At 41.7% G+C, this 13,828-nt stretch overlaps 1 long non-coding RNA gene across 1 annotated transcript in view; it reads left to right on the top strand.

Moving 5' to 3' along the window:
- The window catches only part of LOC118546571 (uncharacterized), a 112,416-nt gene extending 106,417 nt beyond the window's left edge, over window positions 1-5,999 (top strand). The window contains exon 6 of the long non-coding RNA XR_013446751.1: window positions 5,662-5,999. This is a non-coding gene — a long non-coding RNA (uncharacterized LOC118546571). The remainder of the gene's footprint in view (window positions 1-5,661) is intronic.
- Window positions 6,000-13,828: the final 7,829 nt, after the last annotated feature.

Below are 13,828 nucleotides of genomic sequence, written 5' to 3'. Positions count from 1 at the left end.
AATATGAAAGATGAAGGCTGGCGGGGATGTGATTGAAGTCTATAAAGTCACGAAGGGTCTGAGCAGGGTGAATATAGATTTGCTCACCAAATCTCTGAAAGCTAAAGCCAAGGGCAATGCCTTAAAGCTTAAAGGGCCAACTTACTGCACTTAATTGCACCTTAACAAACATTCCTTTAGTTATAAAGAAAATACAGTAGAATTTGAAGAGGCTGATTGGGAGTTTACCTCAAGGGGTGCTAACTGGACATAGGAATAAACTGTGGAAGACTTAAGGTTTGTTTATGTTCCACACTGAATCTGCAACTGAAAGACTTGGGTTAGAGAATACTTCAAGAGTCTCTGACATTCTCTGGATTTGTATGTAATTAGTGAAAAAATTATGGGATGCTTCTGAGTACGTCTCTACCTTTCAGAGGCTGAATATAAGTTCCTCAGTGTCAAAAATTGGAGACTCCCTATTGGGTCCAAAGGGTCTCAACTTTGCAGGTCTTCACTTCTCTTGAGGTGAGTTTTATCCTGGGGGAAAGTAATTTCCTGAAGTCTTAAACTAATTGTTGAATTCTTAATTGTCCACATTGTTATGTGAAAAAGCAGAACAAGGGAATGTCTAAATCCTGAGATTTATCAGATTCTCCTGATGAAATCACATTAGTGTTAGCAACAAAAATATACACATTTAGTTAAGTTCCAACATATTTGTTTTTTGACCTGCAGTGATTCTATTAGTTTCAAAAAAACAGAGTGCTCAACTCAAAATGGATTGTGTGCTTGTTATAGCAAATGTATATTGATTTGATTAAAAATGCATTAATTTCTTTAAATTTCAATAACAGTGGATTTGTTTTCAGAAAGACAGGGCTGGAAAATGTATAGTCATGCAACCTGATAATCTCAGATAAGTGGTATTTAATATTGCTCAACAGGAAATTTTTTTCCCTTATACTTTTAAAGCAAAAATCTCCAATATTAAGTAATGTATGTAGTGCATATGAAACATTTAGAAGAAAAGATAGCTCTCTAATTTAACTCAAGGTCATATGCACATTGTGAGAGCAAAGAGGGAGCTGTGAAATTATCCAGGGAACTTGAAACAGTCTAGACAGTCAATCCAGATCATTTAAAAAGATATGTTAAAGATGCTCATAAGAATGAGAGAGTTATCTGCTCATATGAAGACACAGTTTTGGGACAAATCAAGTTTGGAGTTGTTTAAGAGCTTGCGGTCTTGTTTGAAATCCATTTTATTAGAAATATATACACTTAAAATAATCCCATAGATAGGAAGTTATTTAATAAACTAATATGTTTTATTCATTTATCACACCACACATCCAGCCATAGAAATATCTTTAAAACTAACCTAATGCATGTGAATGTTTGTTTAATTTTTTTTTTTTTTTTTCATGTCAGTTGGATGGCATTGAGCAAAGCCTATAAAGCTGGGTGCATTAGGTAAAAATCCAAGCAAACTCCAGCAAGGGCACATGCCTGGAAAGAGGAAGAGACCAGGGTTCTCTCATTAAATCTTCTGTTGACTATGTTTAGGCAAGCCCTTTATTCTTTTTAAAATTTTTTTTCATTTGTAAAGTGAAGAAATGAGAGCTGAAAGGACACAGAATGGATAATCTTGAAGTATGGCTGAACATAAAATCGAATAAAATATATCTATAAACCTTTATATCATACAGACATACCACAATATAAGTCTGTAGCAGTTAGCTAATTATATAACTGGGAGAATAAATAGCAAATTAATAAATTATGCTTTTGTTTACTCTTCTGCAAAGGATAATTGCTCAGCAGCTCAGGCTTCCAATTAGTGGCAACTCATTCAATGATTGTAGAATTGAATTGATTGTGACCCATAGTACATAAAAATGGGCTTGAATTCTACCAAGTATGCTTGAATTTCACAAATCTTGCATTCCATACTAGGGAAATCAGCCTCCAGAAAGTATTTTCACTATTTTCATGGCTTGGATAAAGGTGGTAGGTTTCACTCACAAATAGCTATCTTTGAGAACGGAAATATAAACAAAATCACAGCTTGTATGTGAACTGATTCTCCTTTCCAATGCACACTGAAGGCCAAATGTGTAAATACACGTTAGCAGCGCGAAGGCTCTCTCTCAGACAAACTGACATGCTAATTCTGCCAGGGGAATGTCACACACTTGTGTTCCTCTCCATTCTGAACACTGTCATCATGCGCAGCGCTCTCATCACCCTGGGGTCCTCCTGGATGCCTCTTGGCCCCCACCTGAACCGTTCCATGCAGGAGTCGCTAGTCGCGGTGGCTCCGGAGCCCTTGAAATGTAGCTCGTTCACATGGGCTTGTGCTTTACATGTAAAATCCAAGATGTGATATGAGAAAAAGAGAGCAAATGAACTCCTTACTATTTTTTATGTGGATTACACATGGAAATGATAGGATATTGGTTACGTTGGGTTCAATAACATATGTGAGCAAAGTAAATTCACCTGCCTATTTTTACATTTTAAATTCTCAAAATTTGAGATGTCAAATTACCTAAGTGGGCCCACATTTGCGGCTCACATTTCATTTCTGTTGGTTGGCGCTGTTCTTGAGGATCTGAGGAAAATGCATCTTCCCCACACACTCTTTCTCAGAAATTGTCAGTGGTACTTTGATCCCATCCACATAACCTATGCATCCTTTTTAACTTTCGAGGCCATCTCTAAATTTGCACCATTCCCACTTAACTGTTTTAGGAGGAAGTTACCCCTTCCCTCCTTGATGGTGTTGTTGTTTACTGTCCTTTTTCGCTCCTTCCCCGTTTGTGCCAAGGCTCTGAGCAGTTTCCTTCATCTCACATTTATTGGTTTTACTGCTGGGCTCTGGGGCTACAGCCCCTCCCCTCTTGGAATAGACAGTCTAGAGGAAGAAAGAGACAAGTAAATAGTAAATGACAATACAGGTTATTAGTGCCACTGGGAGTGAGAACAGGGTGCAGGAGGGGGCACAGATGGGTCCCAACTCAGGTTCAAGAGTTTAAAAAAGCCTTAGCAGAGGACTTGAAGCCTGACTTGAGACCTGAGGAATGAGTAGGAGTTTGCGGGGGCAAACGTCAGGTGAGATGGGGAAGGAATGGCCTTCCAGGCAGAGAGAAATTGGGCTAAGGCCAGGGAGTGAGAGAACACTAGGTCTCTTAGTGAGATGAAGAAAGTGATATGGGTGGGAAAGGAGACAGGAAATTGAAGCTCTAGGTCAGAGCTGGCCAGGTCGGGAAAGCCATGTTATGGAGCTTGGTCGTATATACACTTCTGCATTTCTCTCTTAGCTCTCTGCTGCAGATTGATTGTATTCATGGAGCCACTTCTCAGCCTTTTCTGTTTCCTTGCCCCTTTGCCATGTGACATTGCAGTACCTCTCATTAAATAGGCAAGGTCGATGTTCCGCCCTTGAATCTGGATTTGGACACGTGACTTGCCTTGGCTATTAAGATATCACCAGATCGCTTTATGTGCTTGTGCATTTTGCCTGTGCTTTTGCACTCTGCTGTTGTCATGAACGGGACATGCCCAGGCTAGCCAGCTGGTCCCAGAAGGAGCATGAAACACATGTGAGCAGAGCTGAATCACTCCAGTCAACCTAGCTAAGGCCATACTTGAGCAGCCTATAGTCAGCCAACCCCCAGACGTGTGAGAACACCCACCTGAGATAAGCAAATTCACCTAACAACCCCAGCTATATGAGCACTAAATGCTTATTTTGTTATTCAGTATTATTGTGAGAATGTGCAACTGATACACTAGCCAACTCGATTGTGTGCTCCTTGAGGGCAGGACCATGCCTTTTCTACCTTTTTCCCAGTGCTCAATAAACAAGTAGCAATTGATAGATTTAAACTTTTCTTGGGTTGGTCAAAGATTTTAATGCCATAGTTGTAATGAAAAAATGGAAGCTTTCTCAAGATAATGTGGATGACCTTGCTATAACTTTCCATCAGGGAAAAAGACAGCACCCAGTCCTCCTCCTTTATTCTGTTAAAGACCCCAGTGGTGGCCCCTGAGGGAGGAAAGATGTGGAGGCCGAGTGTGATTGCTTAGTGGTTTTTCTGTACCAAGGAGAAACCCCTGCTCCCACCCCAGGGTGCTAGTAGGATTTAGGAGACCTTACAGGGTGGTACACACAGTCTTTAAAAAGCAGCTGACAGAGGAGAAATGTCCAGTACAACTTCTGGAATGTAAATCTTATTTGACAGTTTTTCTAGAATGCCCGTCCTTCCCAGTAAAGCTTGGCTCTGATGGATGCTAAGTAGACTGCCAGAGAAAATTGCTGAGCTTCATGGACTTTGGTCAGGTGGGTCAGAGTTGATGGCATTGTGTCATAGTCATTTTCCATCACCAAAGGAGAAAGGGAGGCTGCTCAAAAGATCCAGCTCCACTCTATTTTGTGTAGCTATCCTTCAGAATGCCACTAGACGTCTAAGAAGTGATGTTAGTCTCTGCTCCAGATCTCGTGGAAAACTTTCCTAGATCATCAAGAGTTACTGAACATCTAAAGTCCTTTCTTAAGTCAGTAGGCCAGGGTGATATATACATGCTGAGAAAGGCACACACAGGCAGTTGTGAGGAATATTGGCCCACTTCGTGGAGTCGGTGCAGTGCTGTGGTCTGAAGAATGAAATCACATGCCCAAGCCTACGTGAGGAAATCCCTGCCCCTATGATGACCGTCTTCCTTCTGAATCAGAGAAGAAAAGTGGCTTTGGAGTCATATTGTCTGGGTTTGAATCCAGCTCTGTTACTTATCTGCCACATGATCTTGAGCAGGAAAACTTAGAGACAGTCTCTAAGTAAATTACCAGTCTCTTGGTAAATTTCCTCTCTTGGAAAATGGAAATGAGAATAGTTCCAACCTCAGTGAGTTGAGGCAAGGCCAAAATGAGATAAAGCATGAGAAGTTGTTGACATGGTGTGTGGCATATCATAACTTCTCAGTAAATGGTGGCTGTTACTATTAGTGATTTCTGCACTCTGTGTTGACCTTGAGAGCCGGGGAGTAAGGAATACTGTCCTTATATTGTCCTATAAGAGAATGACAGGCATAACTCTGGGTCAGCAAGAGTTGAATCTTCAGGGGAAGCTGAGGTTTAGCTTAACAGTGAGTTGCTTATTCCATTACGGGGCTTGGGCTGGCTATAGATGATGCTGTCATGCCCCCATTGCTGTCATCCTAATGTGGGTGGTAACCAAATGGTTCTGAGAGTGGTTGATGCTCGCCTATGCCTACTCTCCCAAAGTCGGACCACAGTCTACTAGAAAAGGAATTTGCTCAACTATGGAAGCTCAACATTCATGCTCTTGGCCAACTCTTCACTCCTACTGGCTAGAGTCTGGCATGATGGTAACTCTGGATGATGTGGAGGCTGTATATTTCAACAGGCCTTTGGCCACAGATGGCTAGTATCACGGTTTTAATAAGTGCAAGGTATGCCTCTGTGTATGTATGTGTGCGCCAAAAGGGCATCTGGCTTTTACTTCTCCTTTGGTTGTTTAGTCTTTCAACAAATATTTACTAAATGTCAATTATATGCTAGGCACTCTGCTATAAGTAAAGTAGATATGTCCCACTGCTGAGATATTTGCAAGCAGATTCATTTCCTGATCTTTTCCTGCAAACTCTATTTTCCAGGTTCCCTTGGCAAGTGGCTTCTTGCTGGATTCAGCCAATGGGAGGTACAAAAAGAAGATAGTTGAGCAGGAATAAGAGGAGAAGCAATGGTATTTCTCACTGTGTCTTCCATCTCCCACTTTGGGAAGTGACTATATCTCTGTGTCCCACCTCTTGCCAGGTACTTTCTGTCATGAGTTTTGCTCCCACTAGGCAGCCCAGATGTTGGGATCAAGTAACAGGCCTTCCTTTCTTTATCCTTCAAGCCCTAGGGGTGGTAGGGGTTTCCTGCTCTTGCTTAATTTTGGGCTGTTCCACTCTCAATTTTTTCAACAACTTTGCATCTAGTTTCCTAAATTAAATGCTTTCTGTTAAACTACCTGATGTGGTCTCTGTTTTCCTGACTAGATTTTGAGTGATGTGATCTCAATACTTTTTATTTTTTGCGGGGGGTGGGGGCAGATATTATTCAATCAGTCCTATAAATGTAAAATGCCATTCTGTGATATGCTATGAAGTACAGGTACAAGGAGGGCATGTAACTTGGTGGGGAGCTGTGTTGATGTAGTTTAAGGTCTTGCTACTCCAAGGGAGCATTGCCATCCCCTGAGGGCTTGTTAGAAATGAAGATTCTCAGACCCTAGCCCAGTTACAACTGGTTCAGAATCAGCATTGTAACAAGCTGCCCAACTCAGGGGAGTGATCCAGGGATGGCATCTACTTTCAATCTGATTACTATGATGCAGTCCTCCCAGCTCAAGTCTATTGGGATTGCACGGAATCAATGGTGGCCCTGAATCTCAGCTCCATTCAAATGAGAAAACTTTGCAATGCCTGCTTCTTGATCCTGCCTGAGCAAACACTGCAGGACAGACTATAGGGCCAATGCGAAACAGAGGGTGGAGATTAGGGTAATTCAGGTGTAAGAGCCAGAACAGTGCCTTTCTGCTGGATATTTTGGGATAGCTGGGAGTTGAGCCCTAGAGGGCTGGGTCTTTGAAATGAATTGAAGAATGTTGTGGGAAAGTAAATATCTCTCCCAAAGTGACCATATCTTATTTCAGCCAATGTAGAACATTTGATCACTATAACCTTTCCACATCAGTAAACTTCAGATGAGATTCACGTGCATTGTTTTTTTAAACCACAGTGGAAGAAGCTGTCAGAGGGGCAGAAATTGTACAAATGTTATAGGCAGGTTTTCACCCATGATCTCTTTATGTTTTTAATAGTTCTGCCCATTCCCCAGACCTAGTCATTGATTTTGGATGTGCTATTCCCTTTGCCATGACCATTAATTAGAAGTGAGAGTAGTGTAGAATCTGGCAGCAGAAGACCACGTCAGGTCCCACCTGTGCCATTCTGTGAGCTGTGCTCACTTGGGCCAGTGCCTTAATATTTCTTTTTTTTTTTTTTTTTAAAGATTTTATTTATTTATTTGACAGAGAGAGAGAGCAAGAGCAGGAACACAAGCAGGGGGAGTGGGAGAGGGAGAAGCAGGCGTCCCGCCGAGCAGGGAGCCCAATGTGGGACTCGATCCCAGGACTCTGGGATCATGACCTGAGCCGAAGGCAGACGCTTAACGACTGAGCCACCCAGGCGCCCCAGTGCCTTAATATTTCTGACACTCAGATATTTCACGCGCCACATAAGACTGAAAACTCCTTACTCATTGGTTTGTGGTGTGGTCCAGATGGTGTAAGAATGCTCTATAAAGTGAAAGGCAGTAACTGGCATTTAAAAACTACACTTAAAGCAAAATAAACTGGCAAAACTGAGGGGAGAAAGTGAAAGGTGTCAACAGTGTGATTAAAATGCAGTGATCTACAGCTTCTATGCTTGGGTCGAAAGGACTAAAGACTGCACAGTGTCCCCTTGTAAATACTTGTGTGTGTGTGTGTGTGTGTGTGTTTTAATGCTAGTCTGTACATCTTTCAACCACCCCCACCTCTTGTTTTGAATTTGTGGTTGCTAATACTCACTTCTTTCTTACTTGTGGCCATGCATGTTGAGATTCATTCCATGAATATTTACTGAGCATTGACTCTATACCAGACTTCAATCTTGGTATTTGGGATACTCAGTGAATGGAGAAGACCCCAAGCTCCTGTTTTCATGGAGTTTAGATTTTAGTAAGCTCAAGTGACCCTCCTGAGTGTATCAAAAATCCATCAGTTCTGCCTTTGGATGTGAAACCTAGCTGGTCCTAAATGGGATAGGTATGAAGATCCCTATTTCAGTTGCTTGCTGGCTGTAATGTTGTTTGTATAGCTCTGATCTTGCAGTAAGTAAAAGTAGTCCATATTTACCCCATTTCTGAGTGTGTCCTTCATTCTACCCTCTCTAGTGATTGAGTCTTCTCTCATGACTATGTCAAATCTACTTCTGATCTCCTGGGACAAGACCTTCTGCTTGCATGGGATTTTTTTTTTCCTTTACTTATTCATCCAATCACTCATTTCTTCAACTAGTATATATTAAGACCATTATGCTAGCCACTATGCTAGGAAATGAGGCTATAGATATGAACAAAATAGAGAATGATCCTGTCTTCATGGATCATCTTTTCCAGCAGGGGAGCCCGTAGATACAATGAAATATTCAATTATAATTATGAAGAGGACTATAGGGGTGCCTGGGTGGCTCAGTCATTAAGTGTCTGCCTTTGGCTCAGGTCATGATCCCAGGGTCCTGGGATTGAACCCCACATTGGGCTCCCTACTCAGCAGGACGCTGGCTTCTCCCTCTCCCCCACTTGTGTTCCCTCTCTTGCTGTGTCTCTCTCTGTCAAATAAATAAATAAAATCTTCAAAAAAAAAAGGACTATAGAGGGAGAGTGTGCCATATTAGTAGAGTCTCTAATGGGGTATTTAGACTAGTCTGACTAGTTCATTTTTTTGAGGAAGACATTTGAACTGAGTTCTGGATAATAAGGGGGTAGAAGGGGAATTAGTCGGTGGTGGGGGCAAATGAGAACATTCTATACAGAGAAGCACCATGTGTAAAGTCTCAAAGGCAGGAAAGAAATTGGCATATTTGAAGAACAGGAAAAGATTGGTATTCCTGAATCACAGAGAGTGAGTGGAATCAGGGAACAGGATGAGCTGGAAATGTATGTAATCTTATAGGCCATGTAAAGGATTTGATATTTATTATAAAAGTAATAGAAAATTGTTGAAGTGTTTTATGCTCAGATATGGTATGATCTCATTTATGTTTCTAAGCTTCAGTGTAGACAATGGGTTGAATGTATGGCAAGAATTGATGTGGAGAGACCAGTTGGGAAGCTATTACAGCTGTCCAGAACAAGAGATGGAGTTAGCTTAGATTAGGGTAGTGGCCTGATAGAGAGAAGTGGATGGATTTAATAGGTATTGGGGAGTAAAGATTGGCAGGATATGGTGACTGAGTGGATATTGGTCATCCAGGATGACACCCAGAATTCTGGCTTGAGCATCTGGGTAAAAGGTGGTATTGTTCACTGAGATGAGACATACTGGAGAAGGAATGGGTTTTGGGGACAAAATGACTTTCATTTTGGACATGTTGGATTTGTGCTGCCTTTAAAACATCCAGAAGGAGATGCTGAGTAGGTAACTGGATGGATAGGTCAGGAGGTAAAGTTTGGGCTGCAAATTGCTGCTACTAACTACCTCAATCATTGTTGGCTAAACACTTCAAATATTGGAACAATACTTCAGATCTTGACTGATGGCAAAAGCATCTTATCAGCCCTCCCCATGAAATGAGTGTTCCAATTATCATTATTTTCAATGCCTCTTGACAGACTATTAGACATTTACAATGCTTCCATGTTAAACCTCAAGCTTTTAGATGTAGGATGCCAAATTGTTCTGTACTGCCAACAACAAGATACCCAGTTATGATGATAATGAAAGGTGTCTATTGCAGATATTGCTAGCTGCCTCCCAATGCCCATTCACCCTTCCTCCTTAGTAACAGAATCTGGGCTACCCCACCTAGCCGCCTTTGGAGCAATATGTGGCCCCATGAGTGAAGTGCTTGCCAGTGAGATGTGGAGAATAGTACTGGGTTGACAGAGACATTAATGAGTGGGAGGTGGGGATGGGGAGAAAGTCATCTTGTCCTGCAAGCTGCTTAGAATCCAGATGGAAAAATGGAAAAAAAATGCCATGTTGGATTATGAAATTCTTATATGGTAGAACAAAAAGATAGAAGGAGCCTGGGTCCTTGATGACTTTGTGGAGCCCCAAATATTAACCTTGGGTTGACTAAAGTATGTCTTCTTTTACCTAAAAAGAGGTGCATTTACTCTAAATTTGGCAATTATCTGGATATTTTACCATAATGCGACCTATCGCAACATGAAATTTGTTGTGAAGAGAATAGATTTGGATCTCATTCAAAGAAGTTTATTACTGAAGTGCTAATGGCATCTTGTTTTCATACTTTTATTTCTTGCCCAAGGCCTGATCAAGAGCAGTGTAAAGACAGGGATCAGGAAGATCAGAAACTGAGAGGGAATAGTAAATAGAAATACCAACAGAAAAGAAAGAAATGATTTAGTAAGTGATTTAAAAAAAAAAGAATGTACAGATTGTATCAGTGAGTTTTTGCTGCTTAACAAACTTCCCCCAAATTTAGTGACTTAAAACAATAGCCATTTATTTAGCTTATGCTTTCTCAGTTTGGAAATTTGGGTTGGGCTCAGCTGGGCTGCTCTGATGATCTGGGCCAAGCTTGGCTGCTCTTGGCTGGAGCCCATTCAGGCATCTGTGATCAGTGCCAGATCAGCTGGGGCTGCCTGACTTTTGGCTGGGGTGCTTTGGTTCTCCTCTCCACAGTCTCTTATTCTCCAGAACTTGTTCACATGGTGATGGTGGCAGGGGTCTCAAAGGAGTGAGTGAAAGTGTGTGACGCTTCTTGAGGCCCAGGCCTAGAACTAGCACAGAGTTGCATCTGCATCCATCTATTGGCCAAAGCAAGTCACTAGGCCAGCCTAGATTTAAGGGGTGAAAAAATAAATTTTATTTCTTGATGGAAATTGCAGGAGAATTTGTAGCTGTTTTTGCAATGTACCACACAGACATCTAAAGATCTCATTTAAAGTAGTGGAAATGAGGTAAGGTATCTGAACCCCCTCTGTAGGGAATGTAACCCAGAGGTTAGAAGTGTGGCTATGCAATTAGGCAGAACTGGATTAAAATCCTGACTGTGTTGTTGACCAGCTGGGTTTCTTATTTATAATGACTGTGTGATGGTTTTGCAAGGATTGTATGTATGTAAAACTCTTAGTTACCATGCCTGGCATGTGCTAAGCAATAATAAAAGGCAGCTGTTGTAGTTGTTATTAGTATAGGATACTGCTGTGGCATAGGACCTGGGTTGGAGACTGGATTTACCAGGTGGACGGTTGGGCAAGAGAAAGGTTGGCTCAGGTTGGCAGAGAGAAAAGAGAGCTGTCACAGGATTGCAACTCAGGATCAGACAGACTAGGGACTCATCAAAGCAATAGGTATATACATTGGCACAGGTCTCCTACCAACAACAGTGATAGTTGACATTTATCGAGCACTTAGAATGTGCCAAGCACTGTTCTTAAGTGCTTTTTAAGTATTAACTCATTTAATCCTCATAACACATTTATCTAGGAGTTTTTGTTATTCCCATTTTATACTTGGGGAAGTTGAGGCTCAAAGAGATGTTAGCACATTGCCCTAGGCCACGCAGCCCATGAGTGGTAAGCTGGGATACAAGCCAGATTTGTCTCACTCCTGACTCCAAACTTCTAGCACCTTCACTACACTGTGGGATGGTCCCAGGCAGTGGCCAATGGCAGGCAAGTGAGGTTCAGAAGTTTCCAGAGAGGTAAGGAAGATTCAAGCAACCACTCATGGCAGCCAAAGAACCATAGCTGAGGAACTGCTAGGGGCAGGAGGAAGACTGTCTTAATAATTGAGACCTCTATAGCTCAACACTCCCATTTGCACCATCTCTGGCATTGAAATTTTTAGTACTTAAAATGAGGAAGGTGAGAATTGCTTTCCCTTCACAACTCAGCTACTTGAAAAAATAATCTCAATTTGTTGACTGCTTCCTCCTACTCCTACTGCATTAGACCCCTGCAGCCTGACTTCTAACCCCTCCCGTGGTCAAGGTCACTAGTAACCTGGATGGTCACATCCAGTGGACTCTATTCAGTCCTCATTGCTTCGTGCTGAGGAGCTGTGGTTATTCATTTATTGAAATGCTTTCCTCCCTGCTCCATAATCTTGGCCTAGGGAAGGTGAACCACCTTTTCCAAATACGGCCTCGGGCAACCTACTCACGCAGGCCAACTAGCCTCCTTTCCTCAACTATCTTCTGCATTTACAGCAGCATATTCAGATTCTTATGGCCAATTTCAGGCATCTCTACTGTTCCACATTTTTTTTTCCTATTCCTTTGAATGATAAGAAGGTTAAGTACTTGTACAGTCTCTGACTTGTAGTCTAGAGTATGGGAGACTGAAGTGGGAGCAATTACTATCAGGTATTGAGCCCACATGGTAGTACTTCTTTATACACAATGTAATAAATTTTCACACAACAAGTCTGTGAGGTAAGTACTTCTATTTTTATTTTACATATAAAGAAACTGAGGCTTAGAGGGAAAATCAACGTACAGCTGGTAGAGGAGTCTAGACTCAAAGACACCCAGACTGTTTTGACACCCAAGCTCGTGTTTTCCTGCTGCCCCACGTTGCTTCTCATAATTCACAAATTGTATACCATGGCATCAATGGCATTGTCTGCAATCACACAAGTGTCTAATTTGCATTTATTTATTTGTTTATTATTTATCTACTCCCCTTGCCTTTGGGACACAGCAGAACCTGGCAAATTTGAGGAGAGTTTAAGCACAGACCTGCTGCTCAGTTGTCCAGGGTGTGAACAGCCAAAGGTCTGAATTCTGTTCGGATACCTGGGTGCCTCTTTTTTTGTAATTTGTGGCTGGACTCTGTCCTTAATTAGAACGTCCCTGGGATTTTACAAGGACGGGAAAATGCACTGGTGAGATTACAGATCAATAGCTCTTCCACAAGACACAGATATAGAGCAAGTAAGAGATTAGAAATTGCAATTCAGGCATGAAGGCACCTTGGAAAAACACGTATTTTAGCCCACCCCCCTTTGGGACCATTGAGTGTCACTGAAGCCAATAAGTTAAAACTTAATACGTGAAGCTGAATGAGCAAAGCAGCATATTAACGGAGGAAAACGAGAGGCATTTCTTGACCCAGTAATTTGGAAGGAGAGTAGGTGAAGTGTGTAAATTAGAGAAAATTCAAAGGTGAGTCATTTTGGAAATGGATAGTAGGCATATATCACCCTAACTGCAGCTCGGGATTGTGGATCTCACTTCTGGAATCCATTAGAGCAGGGCTTCCTAGCATTTTCACCATTTTAATCCTTGCATCCTTGTTTGCTTGATTTTGTCATATGTGGTCTATGTTTATTTAAAACTTCAAATGAATTAAAATGATTCTTTCTCTGAAGTTTTAATGATGTTCCCCTGAGGTAATTAGAGGCACTCTGTGGTGGGAGGTGTCCCAGGGCTGGGAATTATGGCATTATGGAAATACACCCCACGTCCTACCTCCTTCCATTTTTAATTTAGAAGGAACAGCTGGACATAGTGCTTAAGTGCTGAGGATAAAAAAGGAAGGAAACTGGGTGATTGAAAGGACTGGTCTGAAAAGAGCAATAGAAAGAATGATGATCTTTGAGGTTCTTGCCCAAATGGAAGTAGGAATAAAGTTGTGATCGCAGGAAAGAAGGAGTCTGTGGCATCTCATTCTGTCAGGAATTCATCCCTGCGCCAGTCTTAGGATGCTATCTCTAGGAGAATGTTCATTCAACAGATGTTTATTATGTGTTAGGCTCTGGGGTACGCAGTGGGCATTCAGCTGGGAATCAGATAGGGTCCCTGTCCTCAAGAAACTGACGTTCTGTTGGGATAGATTAACAACCAACAAATAAATAGAGTATTATGTCAGCTGGTGCTGTGCGCTACTCAAAAAAAAGAGGAGAGAAACAGGCTAAGACAGACTTTGAGGGAAGAGGTACTGCTTTACACAGAGTGATTAGAGAAGGGCTCTCTGAGATGAACTATTTTTTTTTTTAAGATTTATTTATTTATTAGAAAGAGAGAGAGAACACGAGTG

The sequence above is a fragment of the Halichoerus grypus genome, chromosome 4 (assembly GCF_964656455.1).
Source record: "Halichoerus grypus chromosome 4, mHalGry1.hap1.1, whole genome shotgun sequence".
Lineage (NCBI taxonomy): Eukaryota > Metazoa > Chordata > Mammalia > Carnivora > Phocidae > Halichoerus > Halichoerus grypus.
This window is presented reverse-complemented; position numbering and strand designations above follow the sequence as displayed.